At 44.2% G+C, this 15927-nt stretch overlaps 1 long non-coding RNA gene across 2 annotated transcripts in view; it reads left to right on the top strand.

Moving 5' to 3' along the window:
- LOC129533456 (uncharacterized) overlaps positions 1 to 15927 on the top strand; it is a 68413-nt gene that overhangs the window by 39182 nt on the left and 13304 nt on the right. The window contains exons 3-4 of one of the 2 annotated variants that reach the window (XR_008679716.2): positions 6450 to 6620; positions 11226 to 11773. This is a non-coding gene — a long non-coding RNA (uncharacterized lncRNA). Of the gene's footprint in view, positions 1 to 6449; positions 6621 to 11225; positions 11774 to 15927 lie in introns of those variants that run through there. The other variant, XR_010133593.1, reaches the window with a different exon arrangement.

The following is a 15927-nucleotide window of genomic DNA, read 5'->3' as shown; positions in this document are numbered from 1 at the left end:
TTTGTTTAATTAATTTATTTACTTTTTGAGACAGGGTCTCGCTCTGTCACCCAGGCTGGAATACAGTGGTGTAATCATGACTCACTGCAGTCTCAACCACCTGGACACAAGCAATCCTCCTGCCTCAGACTCCTGAGTAGCTGGGACTACAGGCATTAGTTCTGGCTAATTAAAAAAAAAAAAAAATTATAGAGATGGGTCCTCACAATGTTTCCCAGGCTGAGACATAGGGTTTATTGAGGAGACTTACATACAGGGTAATCCAGTGGTGGCAGGCTGGACAGGAGAACTGCATTTGCTTACAAAAAACATACTGGCTGGGCGCGGTGGCTCACATCTGTACTCCTAGCACTTTGGGAGGCCAAGGCAGGTGGATCACTTGAGGTCAGGAGTTCGAAACCAGCTTGGCCATCATGGTGAAACCCTGTCTCTATTAAAAATTCAAAAAATTAGCTGGGCACGGTGGTGTGTGCCTGTAATCCCAGCTACTTGGGAGGCTGAGGCAGGAGAATTGCTTGAACCTGGGAGGCGGAGGTTTCAGTGAGCTGAGATCGTGCCACTGCACTCCAGCCTGGGCAACAGAGCAAGGCTCCATCTCAAAAAAAGAAAAAAGTATACTGGTTATATAGTGTTTTCACTTAGCATTCTCACCCTAGCAACCTCCACCTGGCAACCTTGATTTAACCCAAAACAAAGGGCCTTGATCCCCTGTATGGCCTGCATTCCATGGGATGAGATGGGGATTCCTATGTTCCTCATAGGTAAGGAATGAATCTCCTGACTGGCAACTCCCAGGCTCCTTTTTTTTTTTTTTTTAAGAAACATGTTTATTTTCTGTCAACCTTATTTCCATGTGGCTTATGAGCCTGTAAGACAACTTGGTGGTTGTTCCTACCCATTCAAGTGGTCTGAGCAGTGGGAGCTGCAGACCAGACTTCCACGGCAGGCTGAGCTCTCCAATCTTCAGTAAGGAATTGCTGAATAGGCACAGAGGGCACCTGCCACATTCAGATCAGTCTGCACCCTCAGGCGGAGGAGCAGTGAACTCAGGAGCTGGAGCAGTCCATTTACCCTGAAATTCCTCCTTGGTCACAGCTTTTTTTCAGCAACAGCCTGCTCTTCCTTTTCATCTTTTTTTATCTTATTTTATTTTATTTTATTTTTTTGAGACAGAGTCTCACTCTGTTGCCCAAGCTGCAGTGCAGTGGTGCTGTCTCAGCTCACTGCAACCTCCACCTTCTGGGTTCAAGTGATTCGCCTGCCTCAGCATCCCAAGTAGCTGGGACTACAGGCACGTGCCACCATGCCAGCTAATTTTTGTATTTTTAGTAAAGACCGGGTTTCACCATGTTGGCCAGGCTGGTCTTGAACTCCTGACCTCAGGTGATTCACCCACCTTGGTCTCCCAAAGTGATAGGATTACAGGCGTGAATCACCGTACCTGGCCTTCCTTTTCAACCTCTTTAGGATCTCTGTAAAAGTGGAGATCAGGCCTGAGCTCCCATGAGTGTTCACAGGAGATGGTGCCATGCATGCACAGAAGTTCCCAAACCAGCATCCACCATATCAAACCCATAAGTAAGCTCCTTTGTTGTTGCATGGGATGGCAATGTCCCCATAGCGCAAAGGAGAATCTGTGTTGCACAGAGCGATGGTAGATAAGATTAACATAAGTTGCCTCTGTGACAGGCCGGTGGTCATTGTTGGAATCAATAACCACCAGAAGCTGTGGCTCCCAGAAGGTTGCCTGGATCTGGTTAGTGAAGGTTCCAGGAGTGAACCGACCAGCAATTGAACTCCCAGAGATTCTTTAGCTCAGAGTTCCGAACACGCATTCTTCTTTTTTTTGAGATGGAGACTGGAGTGCAGTTCACTACAATCTCCACCTCCTTGGTTCAAGTGATTCTGCTGCATCAGCCTCCTGAATAGCTGGGATTACAGACACGCACCAAAATGCCTGGCTAATTTTTATTTATTTATTTATTTTTATTTATTTATTTTTTTGAGATGCTGTCTCGTTCTGTTGCCAGGCTAGATTGCAGTGGTGTGGTCTTGGCTCACTGCAACCTCCGCCTCCCAGGTTCAAGCGATTCTCCTGCCTCAGCTTCCCAAGTAGCTGGGACTACAGGTGTGCGCCACCATGCTTGGCTAATTTTTGCATTTTTAGTAGAGACAGGGTTTCACCATGTTGGCCAGGATGGTCTCGATCTCTTGACCTCGTGATCTGCCCACCTTGGCCTCCCAAAGTGCTGGGGTTACAGGCATGAGCCACCGCGCCTGGTCTAATTTTTATATTTTTAGTAGAGATGGGGTTTCACCATGTTGGGCAGGCTGGTCTCGAACTCCTGACCTCAGGTGATCCACCCGCCTTGGCATCCCAAAGTGCTGGGATTACAGGCATGAGCCACTGCCCTGGGCCGTCCGAACACACATTCTTCTTAGGCCATAGGGTCATTCTCAGGGTATGCTTAAATTATTTCTGTTAGGCACATCTGCCATACAGCAGCCTCCAAGATGGCCTCCAGTGATCCCTACCTCCTGGTGTTTACCCTTTTGTAGTCCCCTCTCATATTGTACCAGATTTGCTCTGTGTGACTAGTAGAAAATTGCAACAGTAATGGTATGTCCTTTCAAAGGCTAGTGTATAGAAAGACTTTGTGGCTTTTGCCTTGCTGTCTCTTGGATCAGTCACTAGCTGCTATGGTGTGAAGACATTCAAGCAGCCCTATGGAGAGGTACTTGTAGTGAGGAACTGAGGCCCTCAGCCAAGAGCCAACAAGAAACTGAGGCCTCCTGCTAACAGTCATGTGAGTGAGCCATCCTGAAGGTGGATTCTCTAGCCCCAGTCAAGTCTTAAGAGACTGAAGCCCCAGTCAATATCTAAATTGTACCTCATGACAAACAAACCCTAAGTCAGAACCACCCTGCTAAGCCCCTTCCCAATTTATGACCCACAGATACTATGAAATAAGAAATATTTGTTGTTTTAAGCCATCAAATTTTGCGGTAATTTGCTATGCAATAACAGATAACTAATAGACCACATCTAGGAGAATTTGGAAAGAGTCACTTGAAGATCTATACAAATAGTAAAACTGAGCCTGATGAATCTAAATTGCTGCCCTCTTACGTTATTCACGCTAGCCATTGTAAAAAAAAAAACCATTACTAAAGTTTTAAATATTATAATGTGTCCTTCTTGTTAAACACACATACACATGCAGAATACAGAATTATGTGAATAGGCCTGGTGCGGTGGCTCACGCTTGTAATCCCAGCACTTTGGGAGGCTGAGGAGGGTGGATCTCCTGAGATCAGGAGTTTGAGATCAGCCTGACCAACACGGTGAAACCCCATCTCTACTAAAAATACAAAAATTAGCTGGGTGTGGTGGCAGGTGCCTGTAGTCCCAGCTACTTGGGTAGCTGAGGCACAAGAATCGCTTGAACCCAGGAGGCGGAGGTTGTAGTGAGCCAAGATCATGCCACTCCAGTCCAGCGTAGGTGACAGGGTAAAACTATGTCTTAATAATAATAACAATTATACAAATAGGACAACTCCTTCAATCTTCTCTGAAACTGCCTTGATTCCATCCATTTCTGCACAATAGTTCTTCAGCTTTTTCTTCCTTTTCATGAAATACATATTTTCATTTTCCCCAAAACTACCCAGTCTGTTTCTTTTGCTTAAAATAATAATAATAATTTTTTAATTTTATTTTAGAGATGAGGTCTTGTTATGTTGCCCAGACTGGCCTCAAACTCCTTGGGCTAAAGTGATCCTCCTGCCTCAGCCTCCCAAGTAGCTGGGACTATAGGCATGCTCCACCACGCTCAGATTATAGTCAGAAGAATCTTAACAGTATAAAATGGATGTACCACAATTTAATCCATCTCCTCCTAATGGACACAAATTATTTAATTTTTAATATTATTAATAATATTGCCACCTTCTTTACATCTTTGTGCACCTATGTGTTATTGTTAAGATAAACTCCTAGAGATGAAATTACTGAGAGGGCTGGGTGCAGTGGCTCATGCCTGTAATCCCAGCACTTTGGGAGGCTGAGGCAGGTGGATCATTTGAGGTCAGGAGTTCGAGACCAGACTGGCCAACATGGCAAAAACCCATCTCCAATAAAAATACAAAAATTAGCCAGGCGTGATGGTGCACACCTGTAATCCCAGCTACTCAGGAGGCTGAGGCAGGAGAATCGCTTGAACCCAGGAGGCAGAGGTTGCAGTGAGCAGAGATCGCGCCACAACACTCCAGCCTTGGTGACAGAACGAGACTCTGTCTCAAAAAAAAAAAAAAAGAGATTACTGAGAGAGTATGTACATCTAAAGATTTGATAAATATCACGAAATTTCCCTGCAAGAAAAAAAAGTCATACCGATGTACACCTTCATGAATAGTGTTGTTGGAGACTTTGGATGCTCCTTTCCTCACTTTCACTCCAATTCAGATTAATGAAGAACACGTATTTAAAAAATGGTCAAACGGGAACTGACATACAATTCTGTTACTATGCACAAGATTCTAGTACTCTTGAATTGTAGCTTACCTTAGGTCTGAGGTTAAAACAGGGCATCTTACTTCCAGTGTGAATCCAGATCTTATGACCCGCACAATCATGCAGCCTTGCAGATAAATCAGTAAAAACAAAATGCAGTTCCCTTCTTCTTATAAGTTAAAGTCCCATATTCGATTATTTTCCTTTTTTTTTTTTTTTTTTTTTTTGAGATGGAGTTTCGCTCTTTTTGCCCAGGCTGGAGTGCAATCTTGCGATCTCGGCTCACCGCAACCTCCACCTCCCGGGTTCAAGCAATTCTTCTGCCTCAGCCTCCCGAGTAGCTGGGATTACTGGCATGCGTCACCATGCCTGGCTAATTTTGTATTTTTTAGTAGAGACAGGGTTTCTCCATGTTGGCCAGGCTGGTCTCGAACTCCCAATCTCAGGTGATCCGCCCACCTTGGCCTCCCAAAGTGCTGGGATTACAGGCGTGAGCCACTGCGCCCAGCTTTTTTTTTTTTTTGAGATGGAGTCTCACTTTGTTGCCCAGGCTGGAGTGTAGCGGCACGATCTCAGCTCACTGCAACCTCCACTTCCCAGGTTCAAGCAATTCTCCTGCCTCAGCCTACTGAGTAGCGGGGATTACAGGTGCATGCCACCACACCTGGCTAATTTTTATATTTTTAGTAGAGACAGGGTTTCACCATGCTGGTAAGGCTGGTCTCGAACTCCTGACCTCGTGATTTGCCTGCCTCGGCCTCCCAAAGTGCTGGGATTACAGGCATGAGCTACTGCTCCCAGCCAGTAATTTTTCTTTCTTTCTTTTTTTTTTTTTTGAAATGGAATCTCGCTCTGTCACCCAGGCTGGAGTGCAATGGCACGATCTCGGCTCACTGAAACCTCCGCCTCCCGGGTTCAAGCGATTCTTCTGCCTCAGCCTCCTGAGTAGCTGGGATTATCGGCATGTGTCACCACGCCTGGTTAGTTTTTGTATTTTTGGTAAAGACGGGGTTTCACCATGTTGGCCAGGCTGGTCTCAAACTCCTGACCTCATGATCCGCCCACGTCGGCCTCCCAAAGTGTTGGGATTACAGGCGTGAGCAACCGCGCCCAGCTATCCCCAATTTTTATTTGGCCTGATGAGTCTGGTTTACAAAAACAGTAGCTAAATCTCACTTTAGAAATATACCCTGTTGCTCAGACATGGTTTGAAAAAGAATTGATTGGGGACTGAAAGGGCTCATGTCTACCTCACTGTTTTTTTGTTTGTTTGTTTGAGAGGGAGTCTGGCTCTGTTGCCCAGGCTGGAGTGCAGTGGTGCAATCTTGGCTCACTGAAACTTTCGCCTCCTGGGTTCAAGCGATTCTCGTGCCTCAGCCTCCCAAGTAGCTGGGATTACAGACATGTGCCACCATGCCCTGCTAATTTTTATATTTTTAGTAGAGATGGGGTTTCACCACGTTGGCCAGGCTGGTCTCAAACTCCCTACCTTGAGTGATCCACCCACCTCGGCTTCCCAAAGTGCTGGGATTACAAGCGTGAGCCACCGCACCCGGCCTGTACTTCATTGTTGATCTGCTGGTCCACTTGGTAGATAAGGAAGTCAGGCCAGACCCCTGTTGCCAATGGTTACAAATCTTAAAACATATTCCTTGAAGTATGTAGCTACAAAGATGGGATCAGTATCACCGTTACATAGTTATTGATGCCAGGGTATGTTTCTAAGGTATAAATATACCATTTTACTTCCCTGATTGAAAACTTCTGATGATTCATCATTGCCCAAATCATAAAGTGTGTATTTCATAATATGGCTCTTACAGCCCTTCACCATCTAATCCAAACCTACTCTTCAGCCTCTTTCCTTATTCCCACCCTACTTCTGATCTCACTCCCCTATTTCTTGAAATTTGGGTTTTTTTTTTTTTTTTAATAGAGATGGTATCTCGATGTGTTCTCCTGGCTGGCCTTGAACTCCTGAGCTCTAGTGATCCTCCCGCCTCAGCATCTCAAAGTGCTGGGATTACAGGCATAAGCCACCATGCCCAGCCTATTTCTTGAAATTTGGTCTCCAACCATGACAAAAAACTGGCCATTGCCTAATCAGGTAAGACATGATGAATCACACTTGCCAGGCTCTTGGAGTATCTTATCAATATTGGGAATACCTGTTTACCCTGATTACTCATACTATATCCTGCCTGGGCTGTCAGGCAGCTCAAAGTTAAATTTTTATTTTTTATTATTATAAGAGACATGGCCGGGTGTGGTGGCTCATGCCTGTAATCTCAGCACTTTGGGAAAACGAGGCGGGCAGATTGCTCGAGTCCAGGAGTTCAAGACCAGCCTGGGCAACATGGTGAAACCCCATCTCTACCAAAAAATACAAAAATTAGCTGGACGTGGTGGTGCATGCCTGTAGTTCCAGCTACTCAGGAGGCCAAGGTGCGAGGATCACCTGAGCCCGGGAAGTCAAGCCTGCAGTGAGCTATGATCATGCCACTGCACTCCAGCCTGCATGACAGAGTGAGACCCTGCCTCAAAAAAAACCAAGAGAGACAGGATCTTGCTATATTACCTAGGTTTGAGTGCAGTGGCTATTCACAGGTGCTATCATGGTGTACTACAGCCTTAGACTCCTGGGCTCTAGTGATCCTCTCACATCAGTGACCAGAATAGCTGGGACTATGGGCACATGCCACTGCACCTAGCTTTTACAATGAAATTTAGTGCCTGCTCACTAACTCTTATTAGTAACTCTTAGTAGCCTAATTAACTTTTCTATTTCTTTGGACCGTATTTTTGTCATTATATTTAAGACTTTACTTCTTTAAATGATAAAATAAGTGAGATATAGAAAAGAAGAAAAATATTTTAAGATGTTATTTTTTTAATATTTATTATTTATTTATTTTGGAGACAGTCTCAGTCGCTCAGGCTGAAGTGCAGTGGCGCGATCTGGGCTCACTGCAACCTCTGTCTCCCGGGTTCAAGCAATTCTCCTGCCTCAGCATCCCAAGTAGCTGGGACTACAGGGGCGTGCCACCACATCTGGCTAATTTTTGTATTTTTAGTAGAGACGGGGTTTCACATGTTGGCCAGGCTGGCCTCAAACTCCTGACCTCGAGTGATCTGCCTGCCTCAGCCTCCCAAAGTGCTGGGATTACAGGCATGAGCCACCATGCCCGTCCTATTATTTTTTGAAAGAAATACATGCAGTTGTTAACAAAGAAAAAGTACTCAAGTGTATAAACTATACAATCACACATTCTTCGCTAACTCCACTGCACAGAAGTACCTAGTTAAGTTTAATATACTTCCAGATTTTTCATATAAGCAGATGATAATCTCATACATTGCTGGTGGGAATATAAATTGGCACACCATTTTGGAAAACTGTTTGGCACCATCTACTGAAACTAAATATATACATAGACACAATAGTCTCACTCCTAGGCATACATTCAGCAGAAATGTAGACATCTGTGAACTAAAAATATATATATATAAGTAATGTTCATATAAGCATGATTTCATAGTAGCCCCAAACTGGAAACAACCCAGTTGTAGAATAAATAAATTGTGGTATATTCAACTTGAATATATCTCATAAACAATAATGACCAGAGAAGCCAGCAAAAGAAAACATGCTATATGATTACATTTCTATAAAGCTCAAAACAGGCAAAACTAATCCATAATGGTAGAAATCAGCAAGCAGTTACCTTTGGGGAGATCGCTGTGACTAGGAGGATGCATGAGAAGGCATTTGGGCTATTAATGGGTGTGATTGCTGTGTGATAATTTATTGAGCTGAACACTGATGCAGTAAAAAGATATTGATCTCATTATTTTTAATGGCTCCAGAGTCTTCCATTGGATGGATGTTTACTAATTTAGCTAACCATCTCTCTATTGATTGCACATTTACATTAGATTTTTAGGTTGTTATTCCTATAATAATGCTGTCATGAGCAACCTTGTATAACTTCTTTCATCTCGATGAATATATCTGTAAGATATATTTCTAAATAGAGAAACTGATGCTTTACAAGAAATACATGCTGTAAATTTTGATAGATATTGTCATAAAACCCTGCAAAAAAAACTGTAACAATTTGCATTTTCACACAGGACATGGTTGCCTAATTTCCATAATCTGAAAATTCACTGGGTAGTATTGGTCTTTTACACTGCTGCCTTTAGTAGGTGAAAGCATTTTCTCACTACTGCATTCATTGTGGGTTTGTTCGTTCCTTCTTTCTTTCTTTCTTTCTTTTTGTCTTTCTTGCTTTTTGTCTTTCTTTCTTTCTCTTCTTTCTTTCTTTTCCTCCCTTCCTCCCTCCCTCCTTGATTTCTCTCTCTCTCCCTCTTTCTCTTTTTCTTTTTTTCTTTGGGAAGTTCTTGCTCTGTCGCCCATACTGGAGTGCAGTGGTGCAGTCATAGCTCATTGTAACCTCTAATTCCTGGACTCAAGTGATCCTCCTGCCTCAGCCTCCTGACTAGCCAGAAATATAGGCACTCGCCACTGTGCCTGGCTTCTCATTCGTATTTTTAAATTATTGGTGAATTGAAAATTTTTAATGTTATTAGCTGTTTGTTATTTGTTATGGTTTTCTTATTTATGTTGTGCTCCTTTTTTCCCCTCTAGGGAGTTGTTTGCTTCTAATATATATTAAGGATAATAATCCTGGCTAGGCATGGTGTCTCATGTCTGTAATCCCACCACTTTGGGAGGCCGAGGTGGGCAGATCGCTTGAGCTCAGGAGTTCGAGACCAGCCTGGGCAACACAGTGAGACCTGTCTCTACAAAAAAAATTAAAAATTAGCCAAGTGTGGTAGCTCATGACTATAGTCCCAGCTACTCAGGAAGATGAGGTGGAAGGATCACTGGAGCCCGGGAGGTCGAGGCTGCAGCGAGCCCTCCAGCCTGGGCCACAGTGAGACCCTGTCTCCAAAAAAAAAACAAACAAAAAGAGGAGAGAGAATACCAATCCTTTATAAAGTGGAACAAAATATGTTTTCTGGGTGTCATTTGGAATTTGTCTTCATTAATGGTAATTTTTGGCCTAAGAAAAAGTAGTTTAAATTTTTATGTGTTCTGTTTTACGCTTTCAATGTTTTCTAGTATCTTCTAGATACTGGAAGGCCAGTAAGCAAGTTTTTCGGAATTTGTCCCATGCTGACATTTTGTGTCAGTTTTTTCCTGGAACACAGTGTACCCTTTGGATGTTCCAAGGGAGGAGATCAAGGTAATATCAGACAATTCCTGCCCACACATCCCGGGCCGGCCTCCCAGACACTGGACTGGGGCAAAGAAGACAAGCGGTCTAGTTCCTCAAGGCTTTTATGAACAGCTCTTTGATACTGACCTCTGAAGCCTTTGAAATGGGTCAAGGCAGAACATTTACTTTTTATCCAATAGTTGCATTATACACTACAAGAGAAATCACAGCTTATCACTACTCAGTTACATTTTCAAATTGAGGTTATTAGATGTTATCACCCCAATGATCCTGTGCCAGTTATATTTTAAAGTCATGACATTTGAAATATAACAGTATGTTCCCTTTCCCTTATGGTTTAAGAGAAAACGATTGTTCATAAAATGAATCGCCCCTCCTTTACTCCCAAAGAAGCATTAGAGTCTCCAGATTTCCCCTTTCCCAATTCTCCTTTTGCAGGGTTCTAGCTGGAAGGGTCTCACTCATGTGCCAGCTCAGTGTCAGGGCTCTCCTTTTGACAAGTGTAGCTCTAGCCATCTTCCACTAGAGCCACTGTGGTTCCTCCAGCTCCTCCCAGGATGTTCCAACTTAATTCTGTTCTTTTCCTGACTTCTAGAAGGTCCCATAAAAATGTTCCAGCCTCAAAAAAAAAAAAAAAAAAATTAAGACTGGGCAGGGTGACTCACGCCTGTAATCCCAGCACTTTAGGAGGCCAAAGAGGGCAGATCACATGAGGCCAGGAGTTTGAGACCAGCCTGGCCATCATGGCGAAACCCTGTCTCTACTGAAAATACAAAAATTACCCAGGCATGGTCGTGCGTGTCTGCAATCCCAGCTACTCGGGAAGCTGAGACACATGAATCGCTTGAACCCAGGAGGCGGAGGTTGTAGTGAGCTGAGATTGAGCCACTGCACTCCATGTGCCACCATGCCTGGGTAATTGTTTTATTTATTTATTTTTTTAGAGGCAAGGTCTGGCTATGTTGCCTAGGCTCATCTTGAATGCCTGGCCTCAAGCAATCCTTCCCACTCAGCTGTTGAGTCTCTGGAATTACCAACATGAGCCACAACACCTGGCTAAAATGGGTACATTTTATCATATACAAATTACATCTTAATGAAGCTGATTTTTTTTTTTTTTTTTGAGATGGAGTCTTACTCTGTCGCCCAGGCTGGAGTGCAGTGGCATGATCTCAGCTCACTGCAACCTCCACCTCCTGGGTTCAAGCGATTCTCTTGTCTCAGCCTCCCGAGTATCCGGGATTACAGGCGCCCGCCACCATGCCTGGCTAATTTTTGTATTTTTAGTAGAGACAGGGTTTCTCCATGTTGGCCAGGGTGGTCTCGAACTCCTGACCACAGATGACCCTCCCACCTTGGCCTCCCAAAGTGCTGGGATTACAGGCGTGAGCCACCACGCCTGGCCAATGAAGCTGATTTTTTTAAATGGTAGAACCAAACTACCTACACTTTTTCTTTATTTTCAGGTACTGTTAAGCTGTTAAGGTTGAACTGTGTCCCCCAAAAGATATGTTGAAATCCTATCCCAAGTATCTCAGAGTGTGACCTTACTTAGAAACAGGGTGGTTGCAGGTACAAACAAGTCAAGATGAGGTCATACTGATGAGATGGGCCCTAATCCAGAGACCGTTGAAATGAGAAGAGGAAATTTGGACACAGAGACGCAGACACATGGGAAGAACACTACGTAGTAAAGGAGGCAGAAACTGGAGTCACGCGTCCACAAAACAAAAAATGCCAAAGATTGCCAACGACTGCCAGAAACTAGGAAGAATCAAGGAGGGATTTTCCTGCTCTCTCAGCTCTCCACTAAATGAGGATACAACGAGACAACTGCTGTCTGCATGCACACCAGGAAGAGTGCCCTCCCCAGACACCAGATCTGCTGGCACCTTGATCCTGGACTTCCCAGCCTCCAAAACTGTGGGAAATAATTGTTTAAGTCAAAAAGAAAAAAATAAAAAAGTAAATTTCTTCCCCTAGAACCTTTAGAGAGAGCATGACCCTTCAATTTTGGACTTCTAGCCTCCAGAACTGTGAGAGAACAAATGTCTGATGTTTAAAGACACCCAGGGCCAGGCCTGGTGGCTCATGCCTGTAATCCCAGCACTTTGGGAGGCCAAGATGGGAGAAATTGCTTGAGGCTAGGTGTTCAAGACCAGCCTGGGCAACATAAGGAGACCCTGTCTCCATAAAAAAAATAAATAAATAAAATAAAAAAAAATTGGAGACTGAGGCGGGTGGGTCGCTTGAGGTCAGGAGTTTCGAGACCAGCCTGGCCACCATGGCAAAACCCCATCTCTACCAAAAAATACAAGAATTAGCCGGGTGTGATGGTGTGCACCTATAGTCCCAGCTACTCGGGTGGCTGAGGCAGGAGAATCACTTGAACCCAGGAGGCGGAGGTTGCAGTGAGCGAAGATCCTGCCACTGCACTCCAGCCTGGGTGATAGAGTTAGACTATCTCAAAAAAAGTAAAAGATAATAATAATTTAAAAATTAGCTGGGCATGGTGTCATATGCCTGTAGTCCCAGCTTCTCAGGAGGCTGAGGTGGGAGGGTTGCTTGAGCCCGGGAGGTGGAGGCTGCAGTAAGCTGTGATCATACCAGTGCACTCCAGTCTGGGTGACACAGTGAGACTCTTTCCCAAAAAAACAAAAAACAAAAAGTGTAAAGACACTTTGAGGGAGGGAGAAGAAAAAAAAGACACCCAGTTTGTGATAATTTGCTACAGAGTCTAGGAATTTAATATAGACACTTTGAATTATTTTCATAGGTCAGGCGTGGTGGCTCATGCCTGTAATCCCAGCACTTTGGAAAGCTGAGGCGGGCAGATCACGAGGTCAGGAAATCGAGACCATCCTGGCTAATACGATGAAACCCTGTCTCTACTAAAAATACAAAACAAAAAAAAATTAGCTGGGCGTGGCGATGGGCACCTGTAGTCCCAGCTACTCAGGAAAACTGAGGCAGGCAAATGGCATGAACCCAGAAGGCAGAGCTTGCAGTGAGCCGAGATGGCGCCACTGCACTCCAGCCTAGGCGACAGAGCGAGACTCCATCTCAAAAAAAAAAAAATTATTTTCATAATATGCTCTTACCCTATGGAGATGTTTCATAGTCAGATATGAAGTCAATGAGCTTGAGATCTGAAAAACTTCCTCTTCACCTTGTACCTCCTTGGTGGAGTTCTCAGGGAACTCGCCTTCTAGTGAGCCCGCATCCAGCCTGCTCCCACACAGATGCTGTCTGGCTCCCGTTGAGGGGCTCCAATGCCTGTGGGTTCTCTCAGACGCCCAGCTTCACAAACCCCCCTACACAGGCTGCTCGTAGCATGTGTCTTTCTCTGCGTGTGGAATGGGCTATAATATTTCAAATATTAATGTACATTTCATTACCTTCTAGATCATCATCACATTTTTGTTGTTGTTTCTTCCAGAAGAGGTTTTTCCACAACCTAAAATTAGTTCTGAATCTCCCCTTGCTTTGAGAAAACAAGGGTGGAGGGTGGGGACATCACTGTGGAATGTCAGAAATGAAAGTCAGTAAATTTTGTTTTGTAAGTTCAGAAGCGGTTTCTGTCTCATAAAGCAAAAAATATTAAGAAAGAAGATAAAATCAGTCAGCAGAGATGACCAGATAGGTAGAGACTGAGAATGTCACAACCTCTGCTCACTCTTACAACCACCCTGGTAGCATTTTTACCCCCCTTCCCAGGAGTATTAACTCCAAAAGGAAGAAAGATCAAGTAGAAAGAAATGTAAACTAAGGTATTTTAAACATGAATTGAGATATAATTGAATTTGATTTAGTTCGCCTTAGATTAATAAGATTGTTTTCTGCTTCAGGCAGGATGGGGACTCAAGGTCATAAATTAAGATTGAACTGTAGGAAAGTTCTATTTGGCTGGGCATGGTGGCTCATGTCTGTAATCCTAGCACTTTGGGAGGCCAAGAAAGGAGGATCATTTGAGGCCAGAAGTTCAAGACCAGCCTGGGCAATATAGTGAGACCTCTGTCTCTCCCAAAAAGTACAAAAATTAGCCAGACATGGTGGCACATACCAGTGGTCCCAGCTGCTTGGGAGGCTGATGTGGGAGGATCACTTGAGCCCAGGAGGTTAAGAGTGCAGTGAACTTTGATCATGCCACTGTACAACCTGGGTGACAGAAAGAGACCCTCATTTCAAAAAACCAAATTAATTAACAAAATTAAATATAACTTTTCTTTTCTTTCTTTTTTTTTGAGACAGGTCTTGCTGTGTCACCCAGCCTGTAATGCAGTGGCGCCAGCTCAGCTCACTGTGACCTTGACCTTCTGGGCTCAAGTGATCCTCCCACCTCAGCCTCCCAAGCAGCTGGGACCACAGGCCCACACCACAACACCTCACTAATTTTTGAATTTTTTTGTACACGGTAGTTCACGCCTGTAATTCCAGCACTTTGGGAGGCTGAGGTGGGTGGATCACCTGAGGTCAGGAGTTTGAGACCAGCCTGGCCAACATGGTGAAACCCCGTCTCTACTAAAAATACAAAAATCAGTCAGTGTGGTGGCACGTGCCAGTAATCCCAGCTACTCAGGAGGCTGGGGCAGGATAATCGCTTGAACCTGGAAGGCGGAGGTTGCAATGAGCCGAGACTGTGCCACTGCACTCCAGTCTGGGTGACAGAGTGAGACTCCATCTAAAAAAAGGAAAAAGAAAAATTTTCAGGACTATTATAGCTGAGAAAAGTTTTTTTCATGTGTCCTTTAGACTTCTATGGTCACAGCCTTTCTTCATAACAGGCCCCTCCCTTTTCTCCCTTGCATCCTGATAAACCCCTATTCTACCCTCTGCCAAAGTTGTATTAAAAGTCGCACATGAGCCCAGACAACATCTGATTCTCTGCAGCTAACAGAGGGCTGGCAACAGAAATCTCTCTTACATCCTGGCAATATGTAATATACTACCTTTCTCATCTAGTAATGAGAGTCCTTACGGGTCTAGTTTCTTCCTAAAGGATGCACCCTCTCTGAAACTAGACATCAACCTTATAACTTTGAATCATTCTCTAATTTGGCAAAAGCAGATCTTGCAAAATAATTTTATACGTTCTATTTTGAAAATGCCACCTAGTGGACAGAGCTAGTAAGGTTTTCATGATAACCAGTCACGGGATAATCACGAGAGTGAGCCCAGGGATTTAACAAACCCTCCAGTTGGGTCCACTTCAGCACACAAACCAGCCAAATGGCCTGTGATGACTTTTCTCTTTCTTTCTTTCTTTCTTTCTTTCTTTCTTTCTTTCTTTCTTTCTTTCTTTCTTTCTTTCTTTCTTTCTTTCTTTCTTTCTTTCTTTTTTTTTTTTTTTTTTTTTTGAAATGGAGTTTTGCTCTTGTTGCCCAGGCTGGAGTGCAATGGCACGATCTCGGCTCACCGCAACCTCTGCCTCCTGGGTTCAAGTGATTCTCCTGCTGCAGCCTCCAGAGTAGCTGGGATTACAGGCATGCACCACCACACCCGGCTAATCTTGTATTTTTAGTATAGACAGGGTTTCTCCATGTTGGTCAGGCTGGTCTCGAACTCCCGACCTCAGGCGATCCACCTGCCTTGGCCTCCCAAAGTGCTGGGATTACAGGCATGAGCCACCGTGTCCTGCCCTGTGAAGACTTTTATCCTGTCTTTTCTGCTTCCCTCCAAATTAATCATGACATAATAATTAAAAAGAAAATATTGGGGGCAGGCACGGTGGCTCACACCTGTAATCCCAGCACTTTGGGAGGCTGAGGTGGGCGGATCACTTGAGGTCAGGAGTTCAAGACCAATCTGGCCAACATGGTGAAACCCCATCTCCACTAAAAATACAAAAATTAGCCGGGCATGATGGTTCATGCCTGTAATTTCAGCTACTCAGGAGGCTGAGGCAGGAGGATCACTTGAACCAGGGAGGAGGAGGTTGCAGTGAGCCGAGATTGCGTCACTGCACTCCATCCTGGGCAACAGAGCAAGACTCTGTCTGAAAAAAAATACAAAAGAATTAACATCAAGAAGAAAATGTTGGTTGTTCCAATTCATGTTGTTATTACATCCAAGTTGCTAGCTATTGTAATGGCAAAATATTTGGGGAAAGTATATGGAACAAAGGTTCATGTGCTGGGCAATGATGGGAAGTTAGTAATTAGTATGCCC

This window comes from Gorilla gorilla, chromosome 4 (assembly GCF_029281585.2).
Source record: "Gorilla gorilla gorilla isolate KB3781 chromosome 4, NHGRI_mGorGor1-v2.1_pri, whole genome shotgun sequence".
Classification (NCBI taxonomy): domain Eukaryota; kingdom Metazoa; phylum Chordata; class Mammalia; order Primates; family Hominidae; genus Gorilla; species Gorilla gorilla.
This window is presented reverse-complemented; position numbering and strand designations above follow the sequence as displayed.